This window comes from Equus caballus, chromosome 7, assembly GCF_041296265.1.
Source record: "Equus caballus isolate H_3958 breed thoroughbred chromosome 7, TB-T2T, whole genome shotgun sequence".
NCBI lineage: Eukaryota > Metazoa > Chordata > Mammalia > Perissodactyla > Equidae > Equus > Equus caballus.
Genome location: NC_091690.1, coordinates 62877136 through 62900394, shown reverse-complemented (window position 1 = coordinate 62900394; position 23259 = coordinate 62877136). Strand labels below are relative to the sequence as shown.

General features: G+C 33.9%; 1 protein-coding gene and 1 pseudogene across 21 annotated transcripts in view; both read right to left on the bottom strand.

Annotated features, from left to right (window-relative positions):
* The window catches only part of DLG2 (discs large MAGUK scaffold protein 2), a 1837299-nt gene that overhangs the window by 1361296 nt on the left and 452744 nt on the right, over window positions 1-23259 (bottom strand). The window lies entirely within an intron of this gene.
* Window positions 1-23259, bottom strand: part of LOC138925028 (transforming protein RhoA pseudogene) — a 48576-nt pseudogene extending 25317 nt beyond the window's left edge.

The following is a 23259-nucleotide window of genomic DNA, read 5'->3' as shown; positions in this document are numbered from 1 at the left end:
CAAGTGGATTCGCTTAAGGGCTTCCTTAAAATTAAAACACTCGCAAGATAATTTCAAATCACATTTAAAGAAAATAAAAAAGACGTTAATTGCTTTTTTTCCCAAGGCAAAAAAAATAATCTTCCTTTCACCTTTTAGTCATGTGTTGAGACTAAGAGACATTTCTTAAGCAGTTTGCCTGATGAAGTTCTACAATTAGAAAATTTACTTTCAGAATTAGAAAAAGATTCCACTGATTCCCAACATAAGCACTATTGGCATTTCAGTCAAGAAAACGTTTCATTGTGTGTGTCAGTGCCACGCATTTGAAGGATATTTTATTCCCTGAGTTTTATCCATTAATTGCCAGTACTATCCTCAGTCATGATGAAAACAAAAACTATGCCCCCCATATACACATTTCAAAACAATAGCACAGGTTTGTAATTCCCCAAGTGAGAACCACCAAACTACCTAATTCTGCAATAAAGAAATAGAGACTCAGAAACATTTAATGCCTTGCTAATTGAAAAAGAGCTAGTAAATGCCAAAATTGTGACTCTCCATTTATTCTTCTTTCGATTTTTCTCTATAGAGAACTATTTCATTAAATCATCAAATATAAAGGTTTGAATAATATCTCAGGGTGTAATCTAAGTCTTTGCCTCCACATAGAGAGATAACCCAAATAAAAAACATAATCTTCCAAAACTGACAAAAATATTTGATCTTCCTAGCAACCCATTTCACATTCAATCAAGAATGAATTAGAAAGAGTGAAAGAACAAGTAAATATAGGTGTGAATACTTTCTTGGACTTTAACTAGCTGTGTGGCCTTAAATTATACCAACATAATCTCTCCAGGCTTCAGTTTCTCCATAGGTAAAATGACGTTTGAGTTATATTATTCTTAGGACTTGTCCTCTATAAGAAATGCTTGTCTTTATATTTTTCAAGCAAACAGATCTCATTTACTGCAGTTCAAGTCTGTTTTATACTACGTAAAAATACTTAAAAAAAATTCCATATCCTTACAAGACCCCTCCATTTATATAAATTTTTCGACTACAGACAGGGAGTAGAGTTTTCTGGTTAATCAAATAACCTGGCAAACAAAAGAATCTGTCATGTATTCCTAATAGCTCAATTTATTCCTTCAACAAACGTTTACTACTATGAGAGTTCTTTACTATTCTAGGTTGTAGGGACCCTTGTATGAGTTAGACACTTTCCCGGTTTCAAGAAAACCACACCTGATCAAGGAGTTAGACATATAAACAGATCATTATAATTCAATGTAATTGGTATTATAATTATTATACTAAGCAATAAATTGCATTTACCACTAAAGTGGTAATGAAAACAGGGAAATATTTCTGTGCTGATTAAACAGATACATTAGATACATCATTATGGATATGTAATATAGAAATACTACAGAAAGAAGAGTATTCTGGTTAATAAGAACTTAAGTTGATGAAGTATCAGATGAGTATTTTTTGACCATAACTCTTGCTTGCTAAAGTGAGCAAAAATAATAATAATAGTAATAAGTTTGGGAGTCAGAAAACACGTGAATTCTGACTCTGACTTTCAAGAAATTGTGGCCTTAGACAAATTTCATGACTCCTTACAGCCTGTTTCATCATTTGTAAAGAGAAGAGAATTGTTGTAAGCAGTAAATAAGGTCATTCATACAAAGTGATAAGTTCATAGAAGCTCTTTTATAAATATTAAGTATCTTCCCTTTATCAGGGTGCAAAAATTAGGTCTTTCACTTGCCTTCAGAGATAGTATTTTTATAGAAAATTATATTTTCCAAAAATAGTTGCAACATTTCCTGTTCCGCACGTATTGTAGAACCTTGCCACCCCTATTAAAAAGGAGAGTCTGTCTCCCCTTCTCTTGAACCCCAACAGCCCTTTGTGACTTGTCACAATTAATAGAGTATGGCTGAAGTGATGCTATATTACTTCCAAGGCTTAGTCTTAAAAGGAGACAGAGCTTCTACCTGGTTCACGCGCGTCTCTCTCTCTCTCTCTCTCTCGCTCTCTCTCTTTTTTTCTCTGTCTCTCTCTCCTCCTTTCTCAGGAGATGCACTTTTGGACCCTAATAGACAATACTTAAGAATTTTACCTCCCCTGAAGCAGCCATGGCGGAGATATTGCATGGGAAAACCACATAAAGTTAGAAAGAGCCATTTAACAACCATTTTCTGACATATAAAAAGTATGTTCAAAACCCTAAATGTTCTCATTGTTTTTAATGTTCTAAGTCAAAGCACATAATAATAACAAGAAATAGCCAGATCTTGTCACCTGATAATTTGAAAATTATCAGTGCAATTGCTTTAAATAACAAACAATAGGCACAAGTAAAAACCTAGCTGATAAAATCAAAATCTTCAAATATAGAAGAATGAAATGCTCACAGGAGAAAAAAGAATTTTGAAACAGGATGGCAAGTTTTAATCCTTAAGTTACTATGTGCACTGTAGCTACTTTGCCAAGTTGCATTCAATATACTTTTGAAAATATAACGAAAAAAATAAACATGTAAAATACTGGGAGATGACATTCATGCAAGCAGAGGTTAGGGAATGCTGTGAATTAAGAGAAAAACAAGACCCATGTTATTATGTTATTAAAAGCTTAAAATACTAGAGTGGGTGGTTTTTCCCATAAAAGAACACTTTTGGTGGCAAACACACTAGAATCTTCTTTACTTTTAATGTCAGCACTTAAGTCTTAAAATAATTTATATATCAAAATCAGGCTTCTCCTCAAAAGAAAGGACTCGAATATCAAGAAACCTAGCTACTTGCAATAAAACAAAAAAACAAGAACCTCAACAATAAAAATAGATTGGGAGAAGTACTATAAATTATAAACTTAGGAATTAGGCTTGAGTTTAAACTATGGCTTCATTCAATGCCAGCTGTGTAGTCTTCAGCATGTCACTTAACTTTTCTCAGCCTTAATTTACACATATGTAAAAGCAGTAAAAATTCAAGAGTGCAAGACAGGCTTTCCCAAAGTTGACAACAATTCTAACAATTTATATGATATTGCCAATAATGATGTGTGAAACAGAAAGGAACTTTGCTAACGTATCACCTACAAAGAACAAATTTTGATCAACCACAGAGATAAGACTGAATTATCTTTCTAGTCTCTCCATTGAAAATGATAGTACAAAATCATTGTCCTATGAAAAGGCGATCAAAAAGTAAGCAGCTAAACATTGTAGGGGAAAAAGTAAACAGAGCTATGTCATGCAACTAACAAAAATTTTGCATTTCCTTGGCCACCAGCTTTTTAAAACTTGTAATTTCTTGTAATTTCATTTCTCATTCTAAATAAAAATTTGCTCTCACAAAAAAATAAGTAACTATATCAGTGCACCAAACAGGTAGTAATAAAAAGCATTTTTATAGCTTTACCCTATGATATTTTAACTCAATCCCACTCTGTAGTACACTACTATTGGGAGAGGGGTACTGTTGGTTCACAAACTGGCCCCCTTACAAGAGCAAGGAGAGACCAAAGAAAGAGGCAGACCACTCCAGATCAGTAGGTGGCAAGCTTAACAAGCAAGGAAATTTACTTAGTAGGACGGTCTTGGGCAGATACACGTAGATCTCTGCATCTGCCTACCAAAATCTTAAAAGTTTATATAGAGGCTCTAATTGGGTTCATTCATGTATTCAGTCCAGATAGTCTCAATGACACCTTACTTTCTCAAGGCTATGTCCTTGGAACAGCTCCCACTGTGGGAATAGTTAGCAGAGCATACATTTCAAGGACAGGCAAGGGGGTAAAGGAGCCTCCAATTGCCTGGGTCCAGCTTGAGGGTCAACAGGTGGTCATGTCCTCTTGATTATCTCCTCCAAGATTTATATCCTTTTTCCCCTTGTTTCTAGCTCTACCCCTGGGAAAGGGAGAGATTTCTACCCAGACATTAATAGTCCTGTATTTATTTACTTATTGCTTTCTTTGGTTATACAGCTTAGATCCCCATAAGAGGAGGATGGGTAAGTAAGGAGGATTCACACTCAAAAGCCCCACGCTAAAATTTAATATCTGTCAGCTCCATACACCTCTGTTGGTTCACCCTAAACCTGTATTGGTTCTATAATCAGCACCCTCTACCTCTGTGTCTAGGGTACTCTTCTGCTGGAGAAAATCAAACGACTTCAAGAATTGATCATTGCACCAGATTTATGACCTTCAACTTCAGTGGGGCCTCCACCACTGACAGGTGATCTTGAGTCTTGTCTTCTTCAGCCTTTTTCCTGTTTCTTAGCAGATGAGCTTCACTCCTTAAATTATAAGGCAACTTTCTGCTTCTACACCTACATACCCATCCATATCTACACTTGTATTTAAATCCTTCCTTCTTCATTCAGAAGAATGTTATCTCTCTTCCTCCTGAAAGGCAGCTAACATTTCTGTTTTTGGAAAACTTCTCTTTTGGAAAATTGATATTTTTTAGCCTCTAATCAAAATAACATAGTCAAAGGATACTGGCAATGCTTAGAGAAACTACCAATATGACTGAAAATCATTGAAATGCATATTTATCAAATTTACAAAAGTAGCAAATATCAAAACTGTGTGTAATTGACATTGCTCTTCAAACTGGCATATTTAAAAAGTGTCTTCCTTTGCGACATGGTCAATTTGTCTTTGAAAATTCTTAATAGTTTACTGCACAGACTTTCATTAACTATCTTACAGGTTGATAAATTTGCTCTTCTAAAATCATTGTCCTATTTGTAATCATAAAACTTAACACAGTTTATGTTGCAGTCCAACGTTTAATTTCTAATTATAGGAGATCACCTAATGAAAACATGTTTCTTTCAATGAGATATTAGATTGTGTTATTAAAAAAAAAAAAAAGCTACCTCTCCTGGCTGTGACAAATTGTTTTCAAAAAAAATAATCTTAAATAAACTATCAGCCTTTCACAGTTTAGAGCATTAATTACTTCACCTCCAAACATACATAAGATGATGCCTTAAACTCACAGGGTAGTGAGATACCACACCTGGGAAAAGGGTGGAAAGAACACAATTTACAGATTCTAGCAAAACGTAGATCACCAGCTTCAGTAAACATTCCCAGATAATTATATAAAGCTCATAATGCAGTCTGGCACTTAGAAAAAGTACTAAATAGCTGTACTAAATAACAGTAGCTGTTTTTCTTCTATGTCAAGAGTTTTTCCCCCAATTCTGATCAAATATTATATGGAACTTTTTACCATGAATTTATCTCTTAATAATTTATTGAATTCAATATTCTTTTAACACTTTATGGTAACTTATAGAAATAATAGTATGGACTATCAATGTTTTTTTCTTTGACTATGAAATAACTCAAATTATAAATTGAGAGTAGCATTAAAATAATATAATACGACAGCAAAATAAACTTCAATATTTTTAAAAACTAGTTTTATTACAAATAAAGTAATTTTAAAAAGGAAAAAAAAGACTATAGGTAATGTCACTGTCAAATCCCCATGTTGTTCCTACTGAAATTAACTCAGGGTAATGTCATATAATAATTACATTGCCACTGATTTCTACATTTAATAATCAAAACTCTAGCAGTGAGGAATGTAACTTGTGCATGTTTTATTCTTTTGTACCTATTTCATTGTCAGCCTCAGGTAGTAAGCTTGATTCAGGACAGCAATCTGTCAAAAAATACGTGTTGAACATTTACTGTGTTATTGTACTTTTTGACCTCAATCTCTTATCTTAACAGTTCTTCACTCCTTTTTTCAACTCCTGTTCCTTAGCCTCACAGAGATAAATATCTAGTGCCTTAATCTCTTCATTTTCTCTCAGTTTACAGGCCCCTTTTGATCTTTTTCTTCTTTATCCAGCTTGAACCTAATGGCTGTTCATTTGAACTACTGTCTCAGCAATATCTTCAATTCCTTTTAACCTAGTCCTTCAGGTGTACCTGCTCAGCAAAGCCCAAACCCTCAGATCAATACTGCAGCTGGTCTTTCCATTCAGGCACTGAAGTTCTGTAGGAAAGGAAATCACACATTCATGCTAATAGCTGCTTCTACAAAGTCATACTTTCCACACTCAGTTAGGTACTCTCCTTTATCAGCTTCCTCTCTCATTTCTCTCAAAAACTTTTTCTAAATCACTGCCAGCTTCTTTGAAGTCCTTAATCTTCTGTGCTTTCTCATTTTGACAGGCTAGAGAGCCCTCTCTCTCCTTGAGAAAACTTGAGACCATTAGCTGTGTTCTCCCTGTACATACATACCACACTCAGACCTGGAAAGCTAACCCACAGCCACAGCCATCCTCATTCTGTGTCCTCCCCTACTGTCTTCAGTTCTCCTCTGCTGTCTATATCAGAGGTTGGCACACTATGACTCATGGGTCAAATCTGATTTGTTGCCTGTTTTTCTAAATAAAGTTCTATTGAAAATAGCCATGCCCATTTGTTTACATATTTACATATTGTTTACTTATTATCTACGGCTGCTTTTATGCTACAATGGCAGAGTTGAGTAGTGTCTACAGAGACCATATGGCCTGTAAAACCTTAAATATTTATTATCTAGCACTTTACAGTAATATTTGCTGCCCTCTGACCTGTATTGTCAACATCTTCCTTTGCTTGGATCTTTTTTATTTGGCCTAAAAATACTGTCCTCTCTTCTAATCTGAAAATGTTTGTTCGGGTTTTTGTTTGTTTGTTTGTTTTGGCTCAAACTCTCTACAGTTACATACTAATTTTTTTCTTCCTCTCCTCATACACCTTGCTCAGGAAATATGCCATATTCTCTTTCTTTACTTTGCTTTTTATTTATTCCTTTTACCCTGTAATCTGACTTTTGCCCCTACCTTTTTGAAATTACTCCCTCAAAATTAATGATGACCTCCTACCTGTCAAGTTTAAAGAAAAATTCTGATCTTTAACTAATTGACCCATCCTTAGGCACTCTCCCTTTAAAAGTAATCCAACATTCTTAACAAAATGCATGTCGAGATCATCTCTAGCAACTTCCACCCTATGCTAGCCACAAATCAGAATTACTCTTTATGTTACATTTCGTTGCCTCTCAGATAAGGAATTAATAGTATCATCCCAACTACAGAAAAAGCAATCAAGTAACTCGGGCAAAATACTGTGGTAAATGAAAGAAGAACACCTGGACTAGATAGCTGTCACTACACAACATTTACCTCATCATACGGGATGCAAACAAACACTTGCCCTTGCAGAATACATCCACCCCAATAGCCTTTTCTTCTCTCTCTTCTAGAGTTATCGCCATCTATTCACTAGTAAAACTAACCAAAAGAAGTCCAGGACATTTTGTAGTAAAAAGTTTATTCAGTTATCTCCTGGAATGAAGAATATTAACCATATAAGGAACAAAGAACTCTCATTTCTCTTATTAAATTGACATCTGCATTGATTAATGACATAAAAGTATTTGGCAGAGATGTGAAATACCCTTCCAGAGATATATACAATTAAGCAAACTTTTCACTTCTCACAATGATGGTTGGCACAGGATATGCACATAGAAACTAAACCTCTAAACCAATAACACATGCTCACTTATTTAATGTGTAATTTCCATATTCCTGAAGTTGAAAGCTACCACGCTAATGAGAGAAAATAAAATTGAAAGAACATGACTTGCTTTCTTTTAGGGTAGGAAGGTGGCTAGTTGGTAGGAGATCTAGATGATTAAGCAAAATTTTTGCTTTTGCTTCTCACAATCATAGTTGGCAAAGGATATGCACATAGAAATTATTTATTAAAATGGCCATGAAAACAAACAAAGAGACATAGATACATGAAGTCACTGATGATACCAATCAACAACTTACATCTAGCTGGGGGGAAATATTGTCTTTAGTTCTATTAATGTGAAAATAGATTGTCCCTATCTGACACGTTTTGATTTTGAAAACAGAACAAAATTAGATAGAAAATTGGTGGAAAGATACATAACTCCAACTTCTACTCTGTATCCTAATCAAAGATATGTGGAATCTGTGTCTCTAAGTAAACAGCCTAGCATCCACAAATCTAACAGGGCAAAAATCTTTCAGAGTATACTAGACTCATCACTTTCTCATACCTCTGCCTTACACAATTTTTATCCCACAAAATCTTAATTTTATTGGGACACTTTAATATGCATATTCATGCTCTGATGGTCCAAGCAAGTGCACTTAAGATGTACAGAATTGTAATAATGCAATTAATAAGCTAGATTTAATAAATACAAATCAAAATTTTATCCCACAGAAAATATGCCATCTTTTAACATATTCATGGAACTATACTAAACTTTATGATTTATTATGCCACAAAAAAATCAGCATATTTTAAAATGCAAAATTCATAAAGACAATATTCTCTGACCACCATGGTTTAAAACTAGAAATTAATAACTAATATACAGGAATAAAATGAAATAAATCCTAGCCTTTTCAAAATTAGAAAAAAACATTTTGAAAACATTATAAAAATTGTTGTATATAAAGGAAATAAAATTATTATTCTAGGCTATTTAGAAAATCATTAAAAATGGGAATATAACATATAACATTTGTGAGATTCTTTTAAACATATTCAGAGCTAAATTATTAGGCTTAAAGGACAATGATTATTTTTTAAAAGAATGAAAACAAGTTGTCTTCATATCAAGATATTAGAAAAATTCAGTCAGAGTAAAAATAAAATGGAAAGAATGAAACACTAGAAAGAAAATTAGAAGGTAATTAATTAGACCACAGAAAACTGATAAATAAATAAAGCACTTGGTTCTTAGAATAGACAATAAAATTGATGTTTATGATGGATCTACTCATGACAAAAAGAGAGATTACACATTTTAGTACTAAGAAAAAGAATATAACTACTAATACAAAAAATTTAAAATTTGAAGAGATTATATACATGTAACTCTAAATTACTTATAAATATAAACAACTGTAAACATAAAGTAGCTATTTTGTCACTAAAGACTTGTGTTTGGATGCAAACTATACTGTGTACTAGTTGCATGATCTTAAACATATCCCCTAACTGCTGTGAAGCACATTTCCTTCATCTATAAAATGGAAATTTAAAATCTGTACAATACATAGGAGTGTTTTGACAAGTATTGCTTATGTCAATGTCATCACTGCTGCTATCACCTCCTTCTCTTCGCTATTAATATTCACTACCTTTGATGAATACTTGCTGTGTGCCTAAACAAGTTAAAGTTTACAAGACGCTTTTCTAATCAGTGCTTTAATACCTCTGTAACATTCAGGCCCAAATCAGACCATTTACTTTATTATTTATTTCTTTCCTGAACTGCAAGTATTATCAACATTCATCACATCTGAGAATACAAAACCTAAATGACATATATTCTAGGGGAAAAAAATCTTGGCCAACTTACAAGACCTGGAAGGATTGATTATACTTAGTAATTAATGTGGTGTTTTTAGAGTTATATAATCGTCACTAAACAAATATATAGGCATCAAATTTAAGAGAAAACTAAGGAGCTAAGCTAAACAAAGTTGATACCAAAAAAAGTCAGGAATATTTTTTCTCACTTTTATCAGTAAAAATGAAGGCCTAATATAAAGGTATAAGATTCTGAAAACAAGAAGAATGCTGTACTTTTAAGTTCATAAATCTTAAAATGAGATAAAAAGAAAGCCAGTAAAATTGGATCTCTCAAATTTATATATGTCCCTAGACTTTTCCTTAGAGTTTTAATGTAGATTATTATTGTCAGAGTTAAATTAAATGAAAAAGTAAAACGTAAAACTAAATTTCCAACCCCTGACATTCTCTTATTTTAGACCAAAATTACAACAATTACTAGTTTAAAATTTGTGTAATGGACTCCAGCCAGGGCGAAAACAAGTTGTTTTGGAGAACAATTGCAAAATGCTGAAAATAATATGAAGCTAAACTCACAAAATAAAATAAAACCTGATAAACTTTGTCTACCTATCCTCTTGGATTGAGTTATTTAAAAATTATATCCATTCTAAATCCATTAACACAATAAATATTTATAGAGCACAAAAGAATACAGAGATTAAAATACATATACAAACAAATATAGTCTTCTACCCTCAAGAAACTCACTGTAGGAGAGTTCTGAAAAAGAGAATGGAAGCAATTACAGAACTGTGTGATGGAGCCACCTTATCTCTCTAACTATTCCATATCTACAATAGAGATAGACTGATAATACTAGCCATTTGTTGAGCATCAACATAGGTTGATAGGTGCTTTATATTATTTCACATACCTCACTCAACCACTGTGTGTTAGGAATTATTATCTCCACTTTACAAACATAGAGTTGAAATATATAGAGTTTAGATTGGTGAACTGATGAAGGCATGATTAATGTAAACCTGTGTGACTCCAAAGCTCACACTCTTGGCTACATCACATTGTTTTTGTTAAATTGAGATATCTGAGGAGTTTCCAGCTTTTGAAGTGAAAAAAAAAAAACCAAAAAACATACTGGTCTGATTCTGGATCTTGCCATGTTTTGGCTCCTTCATCTGAAAGTTGTCAGTAATTATACTGGATGCATTAGTTTCACTGGGTTGATGGGAAGATCAAATATGGCAATTTATGAGAAAGTCATTGAAAAGTAGACAAAGTTAAGCCATTTATAAAATGAGATACAAGATTACAGAGATGAAGGTCTTCCCCAGCATTAGAATCTAGGCCAAGCAACTAAAGAACCAGGAACTAGTATAGGACGGGAAATGTAGCTAAAACAATTTTAAATATTTAAAATATTTTAAACATTACAGCCTTTGCTAAACAACCTCAAGGTAAATGGTATTGAAACTGTGTTTTTTAATCTGATTAGTGCTAGAGTAACAATTAAAATGCTGACCAAGTAGAAAACTATGTAATTTTTTTCTCAGAATTCAATCAGCAAAGAGAAGGAATTTGCATAATGCAGGCCCCAAAGCAACTTTTTCCCTCCACAGGCACTCCTGAAGCCCAAAGGAAACGAATAATTGCCTTGACACTTCATCTTATTTTGTCTATACAGACACCATCTGCCTTTAAACATGCGGAAAGCATAGTGCCACTTGTAGTCGAATGAAAATCATCTGAGAGCTTTATAAGTGCTCTTTTATCTCTAGAGAGGTGTTACCCTCTCCATACATTGGCTTAAGTTCCCTGAACCTACTATTCTTGGAATTCTGTCTTTTCTGCAAACAGTTCATTCTAAGTTTTAAGTTTCTGCAATATATTTTCATAAATTCAGGTCTCTCAATATGTCTGGAGAGGGATCTAGGGTTATTCTTTTCATCGGGCAAGAGCATTCTGTTGAAACAAATTATACACCAGAAACTAGAGAATTAAGAAAAATCAGACAGTCCGACAGTAAAATATTTCATTGATTAAAAAAATAATTCTATTCAACTCCATTAATTTATTACTTTGAAGATCATCACAGTACTCACATGCATGCAACATTCAATGTTACTCCATCCTAGACAGATTAAGTCCACATGCAGTTGTGGATGAATGACCATTGAGAAACATTTTAAAATTAAATGCCCTACTATAATTGTAGGCAGATTTTCCACGTGTATAGCAAACACACGCATAAACATACCCTGTGCCTTATCATGACATATCATGACAGTGCCTTATCTTTTGTACATTTGAGTTTATAGGGAGTACTGGCAAATTATTTAACATGAAGGACAATAAACAAATTTCTTCCTACTGATGCTTCAATTTTGAATGTACAATACTGTTGACATCTGGCCTCAGGCTCTGACCAGAACTGTTATCATAGAGAAGCATTGTTGGAGTTTAGCTTCCCTCGGTGAAGTGTTAGACTCACAAAAACATAGTGCAGCTTCATATATTAATAGATGCTAATGGTTGTAAGTGAGGCCAAACCGCTTTGATACAAAATATAATTTAAGAAATTTAGTTCCTCTAAGAGAAAAAACTACAAAACTTTATTGAAGGACACAAAATATGTAGAGATAAATCATGTTCTTATATGAGATCACTTAATATAATTAAAATGTCCATCATCTCCAATTTAATATATAAATTTAATGCAATTTTTATTAGAATCACAAAAACATTGGACAAAATCATTCTAAAATTCATTAGAAGAACGACTCTATGGTAATTGCAGAGGAATTCTGCAAAAGTAGACAATGAAGAGGGCTTTGCCAATTCAGATATTAAATCTTATTCAAAAGCTACTTTAATTAAACTAATACGAATCAAGAGTTGAGACACAGAACAAAGTTTAGAAATAGTTCCAAATATACATTAGAACTCAATATATGATAAATATGACATTCCACTTTAAGGGGGAAAAGAAGGGTTATTCAATACATGTTTTAGAGATAAATGGCTATCTATCCGCTTTTAGGTAAAATTAGATTCCCACTTCATACTATATTCAAAAACAAATTTCAGGTGGCTTGGTGGTCTAAATGTAAAAAATAAAACAATAAAGATTTTGGAATAAATACTTGAAGATATTTTCATAACCTTGTTGGCACAGAAGACCTTCTTAAACATAATTCAAAAACCAGAAGCCAAAAGGAAAAATAAAATGTACATATTTGACTGTATAAAAGTTAAATTTTTCTAAGTTATAAAAAGGAAGTAAAAAACAAGTCAAACTATAAATAATAAACTGGAAGAAAATATTTATCAAACTTACAGTAGTCAAAATTTCTAAAATAGGAAGAGTTCTATAAATTATTAGGAAAAGGACAAATTAGAAAAAAAAATTTAGAAAAACAGACAAAGGATAGGAACAGAAATTTGGCAGTAAAGAGACTGCAAATCCCAACCTTGATTATAAGCAAGATATGTTAATTAAACTACTATGATACTACTTTTCACACTTAACAAAAATCTTAAAAACATTAATATCTAGCATTCTGAAAAATGTGTAGAAATAAAAATTTTCATGGAGTTTTGATGGGAATATGTATTGTTAAAGCCTTATTGAGGGACAATCTGACTGCTTCTTTTTTTTTTTTTTTTTTTTTTGCTGAGGAAGATTTGCCCCAAGCTAACATCTGTTGCCAATCTTCCTCTTTTTGCTTAAAGAAGATTCATCCTGAGCTAACATCTGTGTCAATCTTCCTCTATTTTGTATGTGGGTTACCTCCACAGCATGGCCCCTGACGAGTAGTGTAGGTCTACACCCAGGAACTGAAATCAGGCGACCAAAGCAGAGTGTGCCATACTTAACCACTAGGCCATGGGGCAGCCCCTGATAGCATCTTTTAATATTTAAAGAAGCACACTCTGATCTTGCAGTTTCACTCCTAGGATTCCACTATATGAAATATTTGTCTATGAGCACAGAGTTGTAATTCTAAGAATGTTCAATACAGTATTGTTTCTAATAGCAAAGCATTATAAGTAATATAAATGTTCACTAATAGAGAAATCTTTGAGTAAATTGCAGTATGTCCATATTATAAAATAATAGGTAGCTGCCACTAAAAGAAAGCAACAGAACTATTGACTTACAAGCCTATGATATAATAAATAAATGAATAAAAAATTATAGACGAGTGTGATCTTATGTTAATTTATTTTTGGCTAAGAGATATTTAGTAACAAACTAGGATACAAAACTGTATGGAGTTTGAATACACATGTGATATACACATATTTCAGAAAAAAAAATCGTTAATAGATTAACACTAGTAATGTCAGAGTATTGGGTTATTTGTCATACATTTATTTTTCTTTACTCTTTATCCAGAAGCAATCGACTACAATGTAATATGAAGATATTAATATTTACTCTTCTAACCTAATAGGAGCAGGAAATACATTAGATTTGCTAAAAGGTTTTAAAATTCTTGAGGCTTGGGAGACCGTATGTGAAAGTACAAAGCAATTAGTTGCAATAAGTTCCAATTTGTTAGAGAAATAAACATATGCTAAGAAAAGAAACTTGGGATAATTGGAATTCACCAAGTCACCACTAATTTTTTAAGATGTCCAAGACAATTTTGGGATAACTCTACATTGAGGAAATATCCTCTGTCAAGTGCCATGGCTAAAGCCAGAATTCTTGTAATGATTGTGAAAGTGACAGACGATTTGAAAATGTGCGGATCAGTGCCCACTCAATATTGCAGGTAAACAATTCTGTCTTACCATGTGTCCACATTTCTTCTCAGGCAACTAGGCGGCAGAAATGTAGAGAGGAGTGTTCTCATCCCCAACACATTTTTTGGCTGGATGGTAAGATGAAAAGTTGTCTATAAAACTTTTTAGAGATAGTCCTAAAAAATATAATTGTCTAAATATGAGATTCAGGACACTGAGAGCTAGAAGACATGAGAAAAGAGAGTCAAGTTACCAACATTTATTAGTCTCTTCCAATGTGTGAGGCACTGTGCTGTTGATGTATATTTATCATCTCATTTGATCCCTTTTAAAGATGCACTCATTGGTGGTTCAGGGAAGCTAAAGGTTTTTTTTTTTTTTTATTTGTTTGCTTCTTTGCTTTTTGTTTTTCCCCATTGGTTCACTAAGTTGGTAAATGAATTATATTGGATTTTTTCTTTTTTCCTTTTATTTTGATTTTATATTTCTACTAACTAATGATTTTTTATCCAGGTAACTTATTAGTCTTTCAGTGTATTACTTTGCTTTCCTTGGAATTTCTAGTATTCTATGTTGTCACCTACAAATAATGCTAAATTTCCTACTATTTTATTAAAAAGTCATGCTGCTTATGCTATTATTGCACATTAGTTAGAATCATCAAAGTAATGCTGACCAGTAGTAGGAATAGTGGTCAACTTGTTATTTCTTTTTATTTTATTGTTAATGTTCTAAAAGTTTTACTGTTAATTCTATTATTTGCTGTTGTATTCAGGTAAATAGTCTTTATCACAGTGAAAAAATTTTCATTAATCCTATTTTACATCAATTTTTTTTTTTTTTTTAAATAAGATCAGCCCTGAGCTAACATCTGCTGCCAATCCTCCTCTTTTTGCTGAGGAAGACTGGCCCTGAGCTAACATCCGTGCCCATCTTCCTCTACTTTATATGTGGGATGCCTACCACAGCATGGCTTGCCAAGCGGTGCCATGTCTACACCAGGGATCCAAACCAGGGAACTCCTGGTCGGTGAAGCGAAATGTGCGCACTTAACCACTGTGCCACTGGGCCGGCCCCCAAATTTTTAAAAAATAAGAATTGGCTTTCTTTTTTCACACTCTTTTAATGTACTTCAATGTGTAGTTATTTTACTTTTCTTATTCCTACTATTATGTATTCTTATTTTATTAATAAGATTTGTATTAGTTTTATATTTTATGCATTTTTCTAAGAAATTTACCAGTTTTACTATTATTTATATTTTATGATGTATTTGTCGTTGATTTTATTTTCTCTTGCATTAATTTCATCTTGTATTGATGTTTATTAATTTTCTTCATATTTTCTATTGATTCATTTTGTTTTCTATTGATTCCTTTTTAGTTTCCTAAGTTTGACTTCATTTTATTTTCAATTTTTACTTTTTAATAATAAAAGCATTTATGTCTACAATTTCCCCCGAATGCAGTAGCTATACCCATAGGTTTCTACATGAAGCGTTCTACTTTTTATTGATTTCTGGGTAATCTATAATTTCAGATTTGTTTCTTTCTTATATATAGTGGCCATTTTTTCCAAATGGCTGAGCCTTTTTGTTTGTTTGTATGTTTGGAGTTTTTCATTATTTTGTTTTATTTCTCTTTTTCCTTTGGCCTTGAAATCACATTGATCAGATAATAATGTTCCTTCCACTGCTTTCATGTAGTTTGCTTTTGCCTGATATGTTATTTGCATACACTTTTGTTAGAGAGAGAATACTTTGTTGTTTTGTTTTAGGTATGTTTATTTGTAAACAGCGTATACGTAAATTTTTCTTTTTAGACAAATCTTAGACTCTTTCTTTTCATAGGGTGCTCAATCCACTCATATTAATTTTGATACCATATATAATGGCTTTATTTTTCTCATATTACTTTTATATTTATTTTTCTCTTTTTTCTGCTTCCTTGCTTTTGTTAGATTCTTCTTCTCAAGTATTCTTTTCATTGTCCATAGTAGTCTAGGAATTTTACCAGACATATCATTCAACTATAGACAATATTTACTTTTTTAATAGTCATATTAAACCTGTGGTCACAAAAAAAAAATAAAATAATAACCACACTTCTCTGTAACCGATTATTCCTCAGGTTGCTTCAGTCCCTTCACCATCCAATCCTTGTTTCACTAAAATAGTCTAGAACTGGCGTCTCTGTCTATATTTTAACTTCTGAGAAATACTTGAAGAAATCTTCTCATAGCTACACATGTTTCTGAAAATAAAATGTGATTTCAGCAATTCCTATTGTTTTAGGAAACGTCCTCAAGTTTATCAATGTTGAAATAAAGCCTAACTTTCTTATCAGTACTTATTCATTTTTTTCCCCACAGTAATAATTCAGGTGACTGCACAGAAGAATCTTCCAGACAATTTCCTTTCAAATTTTTCAGCCCATTAGTCATTTTCACCCAAAGATTTTCTGTTTGTTTGCCTGTCATGTTTTATGTAGTTGTTGAGTATTTTCCCTTAACTGTACAGAGAGAAGCATTATAAATAATTTTTACAAAGCCAAGCTGCATCTTCCAAGTTATGAGTTCTGGTAAAAGAAAAATCATTTGAAATATCTTGTTTGAAGGATGAATATGTGGAAAATAAGAATGTAATCTTAAAGCAATCTTCAATGGTTGTCTGTTTGATGCTCAGGTTATGTATTATTTCACTGGAATATTAGGATCTTTTCATTTTTTTCTTCATCATTAAATAAGTGAAAGGATGTCTATTCAAAAATTCAAACATTTTAAAGAGGCATGAAATTACAACACTCATTTCATCAGAGTCACTATTATTGGTTATCCACTTAAGTGATAAAAAATGAATTATACTCCACCATTTCTAATTTTAACCACATGCGTTGATCAGTTCAAAAAATGAGTGTAGAGAAAATAAAGATGAAAAGAAAAACTGCATGAAGACTACACAACGTGCAACTTACCAAGTGGAACAGTCAGAAGGAGGCAGCCTCTGCTAATGAACTGTACCCAGAAATGACTTAAGTTCAGAGAGTGATGGGTGGTAGGGTTGCCTCAACAACCTCCTCAGGTTCAGACTCCTCACAAGGCTATTTCTAATGCCTTAAGAGCATCTGGCACCACATGCCCTATCAACTATGCCAATAACTGAGAAAAGAAAGCTTTCTAAATTTCACACGTTGCATGTCAAATGGAAAGCAAATCATACCCAATCTTGCAAAATGCATAAACAACGAAAAGAATTAAACACTATTTATGTGTGTTTCAGTGCACGAATTCCACAATAGATAAACAATAACTGTGTTGTGAATAACATTATCAAATAAACAAACAATTGAGCTTAGCTATTTTATTACTGTAAAGAAATCTAGCTCGTTTAAATTTTAGTCTTTTCAAACGAGGGAGGCAAGTTTCTCATTAAAAGATTGCATTTGAGGACTGCTCAAACTATAGAGAATATCCTTTGAAAATCATCTATAGTCAGAGACTTTGGTCCAGGAAATAAGGGCTAGCATGTGTTCCTTACTGCATTTCAAATGATGTAGCCTAGCAAAAAATTCATACAAGCATCTGGGAAGGGTAAAGGGTAGAAAATAATTTTATAAAAACTGGAGCTTAATTTCTAAAAGATTTTACTTGATTCGAACAAGGGACTTTGAACTTTATCTCTTTGCCAACCAACAACGGTATTGCTTGTTTTTTGTGGTTACTGTCCTCAAATCCAACGACAACCGGAGACTCAGCCTTTAAGAGACTCATAGCATAGTAGGGTAGGAAAGTCCTCCAGTGAGCCCCACTCAGACTCCTAACTGTTTGACCTTGGAGAACCCATCTAATCACTCTGAGAATCCGTTCCTAAATGTCAAATATAGAAATAAAGAAATGAAGGAAAAACATTTGCAATATTTTGCTTGAAGGATGAATATACGGCCTATAAGAATGTAAGTTTAAAGCAATCTTCAATGAGTATCTGATGCTTAGATGATGTATTATTTCACTGGAATATAAGAATTTTCTATTTTTTCTTCTTTATCAGTAGATAAGTGAAAGGATTTTTTTCTCAAAAAATCAAACACATTTCATGGTGGCATGAAATTCTAATTCTTATCTTATCAGAGGTTTTAGTCTTCACAGGTTGTAGCCTAATTAATGTGAAGGACTTTGGGGGTTCATTGTTCCATCTCCATGCACAAGAGAACGTCACGAGGTCCAGCTAATACTGTCCTGAAGTGTAGTAGATGTCCTTGGTTTTAGGCAGAGAGCTGAAGATGATCATTAGAGGCAAAATACACTATAGTTTTCAGGTCCTTAGACTAAGGTAAACAGTCTGGATGGAGTCTGAGTACCAAATAAAAATGGGGTAAATGAGAAACGTAAAGCAAGATTAAATATCAAGAGGATTTTTAATAAGGAAGCCAAGACAGAAAGAGGTAATTTGAAGGCAGAAAGAAGGTAAGGGCTGACAGAACTGCTAAGGAATTCATTCTCCAGCATAAGAACTGGGAATGTTTTTTTTATGAAAGCCTCAGAGTCTAGGCTTGAACACCCAACAGACCAGTGTCAGGGGAGAAGGTACAAGAGCTGACAGGAGTACATTCTTGCCTTTTCTGAGCAACCTCATGATCTGCACCCTGTGGTTCCCCTTTGCTGAGACTCCAATTTCAGGGTTATCTTATAATAATGCTTATGCCCTTAGAGGTCATCAGCAATGTATTCCTTCTTCCAAGCTAAAGCAGAAATACCCCTTGCAGTATTCTTGATAAAGACTTCCCATCTCTGATTATCCATAAATTTTCTGATGGTATCCATGAGTTTATTTCTTGTTATCCTTGGAATTCTACATATATTGGAGCATCTGTATTTCACTTAAGGTAAAATTTTGGGCCCCATGCCAAAATCTCAATCTCAACACACCAGCCACTTGATAAATAATAACAGAAGGCTCTCTCTCTCTCTTTTTTTTTTTTTTTGAGGAAGATTAGCCCTGGGCTAACTACTGCCAATCCTCCTCTTTTTGCTGAGGAAGACCGGCCTTGAGGTAACATCCATGCCCATCTTCCTCTACTTTATACATGGGACGCCTACCACAGCATGGCTTTTGCCAAGTGGTGCCAGGTCCGCACCTGGGATCCAAACCTGCAAACCCAGGGCCTCCGAGAAGCAGAACGTGCGAACTTAACCACTGCGTCACCGGGCCAGCCCCAGAAGGCTCTCTTTTGATAAGGATATTTTCTTTTCTTGCCCGTCACAAAATACAGAGGCTACTTCATAGGCATCTCTGCTTCTTCCTATAATCCTGGCCCTGTGGCTTTATCTGATGTTTTAGCCAATGGCAAGCAGGCAGACCATCTTTTGACCTAACCTGTCTAGAATACTTGGCCAGCCTGAGTAATGTTATTTCTATCTAGTTGGACACTTACAAATATTTTCAGATTGAGATAGAAGGTAGAAGGTGGAGATGAGAATCCTACCATCAGCCCCTTGAAATAGCACTATTTCTTCACAAATATCACCAATCAACCAGCCTACCCAAACACTATCTCTAGCAGTTTGCATAGACTGTCCCTAGAAAACCAATCAGGACCTGCAAATCGCAAAATGGTCATCATCATCACAACTTTTTGGTTGGACTTGATAAGGCTATTATCAACTCAATGGCTTTGATTAAGCTAACAAGCAATAAGCTTATCTTGAATTGTGCTAAGTCCCCCCTCCCCTCCATATATATTTGGCTTCAAAATATGTGTAGGGTTGACTATCCTAAAGCAACTTTCTGCCATTTTCTAGTCATATGGCCTCTAGAAAATCACCTAGCCTCAGCTTTCTTATTCATAAAATAGAAAAGAATAGTGCCTACCTCAAAGTGCTGGAATATTCTTTCCCTGATACCCATAAGAGTGACCCTCTCACCTTCTTCAGGTCTTTGTTCAAATGTTATCTTCTAAGTGAGGCTTTTCTTCATTATCCCACATAAAATTACACCTCCAAGCACTTCCTATCCTCTTCCTTGCTTTATTATTCTGTTTAGCATTCATACTATATATTTTATTTGTTTGTTTGTTTTCTGTCTCCCTACTCCCCACAACCAGAATGTAAGCAATAAGGATTTCATCTGTCTGTTCACTGCCATATCCTTAGCACAAGATTATGCCTAGTACATAGTCTCAATAAATACCTGCTGATTGAATGAATTAATTAAATGAGATAATATAAGAGAAGCACTTAATATAGTGTCTAGCACAGTGAACAATCAAATATAAGCTACTGATAATAATTATAAATATTATACTACTTCATTGAGTAAGACTACATGTAGAAATGAAATATTTCTATAAAGTTCTATCATACAGCATAAATGGAGAAAAACAAATGCCTATAATAAATGGTAACAACTTCTGAAACAAAGTACAATTGTACAGTTTTCATTATATAAAACTAGTTCTATCTATATTCTTACAAATGTATTATTCATTCATTCATTTATTCAAGGAGTATGTTGTGCCTATTCTGTGTGCATCACAATATCTTTCTTCTTCAGCTAAGAATTTGTTGAAGTAGCATTCTTTAGTATCTGCATGGCTTATATAAAACAGAAGTCTACTTTGGCCTCATTTTCTGTTCTGATTGTCTACATCAGGGATCAGCAATCTTAAAAGCATGTAACCAGCTGCTTAATTTTCTGGGGAGGAGAGTGTGCTGATCAGCTATAAGCTACTGACATGTGACAGGACAGGAGAGAAGGATTACAATAATATAAGCTCTACGAGTGTTCTTTTCTGTTTATTCACAGAAGCATCCCCAGGACTCAACTAGTACCTGGCATGTGGCAAACACTCAATTTCTTAATAAATGAAAGGCTGAAGGTACAGTGGTACATGCCTGCCAGCTCCTCTGGAAGCTGTTAGCAGCCCTTTAGCTAGGAGAAAAGATTTGTGTTACTATCAACCAACCCACCTGAGCAACCCCCTGAGTTTTAGCATGCATCCACATGCTGCTAACTTCTGGTCTTTGCTGCCCTGAATTCACTAGATAAGCAATTATACATCCCAAAATATTACTTTGCCAGGTCTCCAGAATCCCGGTGTGATGGAAAATGAACAGGCTTTGTAATTAGATAGACCTGGATTTGAGTACTTGCTCCATCATTTATTTGACCACCAGCAAAATTTTAACCTAAGAATCAGTTTCCTCTTGTGTAAGTTGGGGACTAAGATGCTTAACTCAAAGTGTTATAGATATAAAATAAGGGTTGGATGACTGACTTAAATTTAATGGGGTGAACTTCATGAGGTGCTTTGCCATTGCTTCAGAAAAAGATTCATCTATATCAATATGACCTCAGGAGAAAGTGATGACAGCACGGTATTGTTAATGTTAAGTCTTATTATTACAAATATTGTTGGAACAATGCATGCAGGAAAAACTAGTTTGGGTAGTATCTTAAATTGTAAACCCACCTTTTACAGGTAAAATTAAAATATGTTATTTTTTGGCACTTATTTAAAGAAGTTCATTCATTCTTGACAAAACAGTTTGGAAAAATAACTTTAACCCAGTTTAAAGTATATGAGAATCTTAAAATTAACCTAAATTTAGGGATGAGGGAAAGGAGTTTCTAAAATAAGTAAAGACATGGTAACCTTGTTTGTTAATATAGAGTGTATATTTCCGCCTGAATACATATAGATCTGAAATGTCAAACAATAACATGGATCATCTCTGACTAGGTGGAAAATTGGATGTAATCTGGCTAATGAGTCAAACCAGGTTCTCAGACAGCAAACACACGTGAAACAAAACCTCTGGGCAATGATTTAAATCTCTCTAAAGAGGAATCTGAGTTCTCTTACTTGCCTGTGAATGATCATGACAATGAAGATAAATATTTTCTATGTAAAGTCTGTATATTAATGACAAAGAAGCAAATTCAAGGACAGGAATGCTCATGGGGTATAATGATTCAGTTCACACTTGGAACAGCCTGGGAAACCAGGCTAGCTGTCAGCCACATCTTAGAGGAGAGTGAAGATCCCTTTTTCACATAAAAAGGAAAAGTGAAATCTACTGATTGTTCAGAGAGTTACAGAAATCATGGATCTTCTTTTTTCGAAGATCCTTGAGAGATATAAAACCACTTTTATTGAAATCACTTACTCCCAATTTTTGTCATAGAAGCAATATGACATTTTAACAGAAAGATATTATACTAAGTATGAATAATAGTTACTATTTATTTCTGAATTGTTTACATGCATTCATTCAGATAATTTCATTTAAGCCTCACGACAACCTTGTGAGAAAAGTATTTGCTAGGTTCAGTTTACAGATGAAATAACTAAGGTACTGGGATATTTAAGTGGAAGGAAGAATCAGGATCATACCCACTTGTATCTTTCTCCATATTATGCTTCCGATTATATTTTGCGTCATCTAGGACAACTACAACCCTCTCCCCCCAAAATCAACAAGTTGTTGCTTGGAGACACTGTTACTTTTAAGTGTTATTTTAATTAATTTAAAATAGTTTTCTAATATTTCAAGAGGAATATCTCAACGAGGTAAAAATTTAAAGAAAACAACTAGCAAGAGACCAATCTTAAGAGTTTCTATGAAGTAGACACTATTGTTTTGTAAGCTTCAGGCTGAACAAAGGCTGTGGAAAATGCTTGGACAATGTTCAATTAAATTAGGCATTTGCCATATGGTTAGAAAACCAAAGCAGGGTCCAGTGTGTCCTTTGGGTTGAAAAATCAGAGCTTTCCAATGATACAATCAAAAAAAAAAAAAAGCATTTGCTTTGCCCAGTGCACCCTGGAACACCCAGTGAACTATGGAATTTGACAATCCATACTTGTTACTTCCATAATATCATTGTAAAAAATAAGGCTAGGGGGCTGGCCCCGTGGCCGAGTGGTTAAGTTCGCGCGCTCCGCTGCAGGCGGCCCAGTGTTTCGTTGGTTCGAATCCTGGGCGCGGACATGGCACTGCTCGTCAGACCACGCTGAGGCAGCGTCCCACATGCCACAACTAGAAGAACGCACAACGAAGAATACACAACTATGTACCGGGGGGCTTTGGGGAGAAAAAGGAAAAAATAAAATCTTTAAAAAAAAA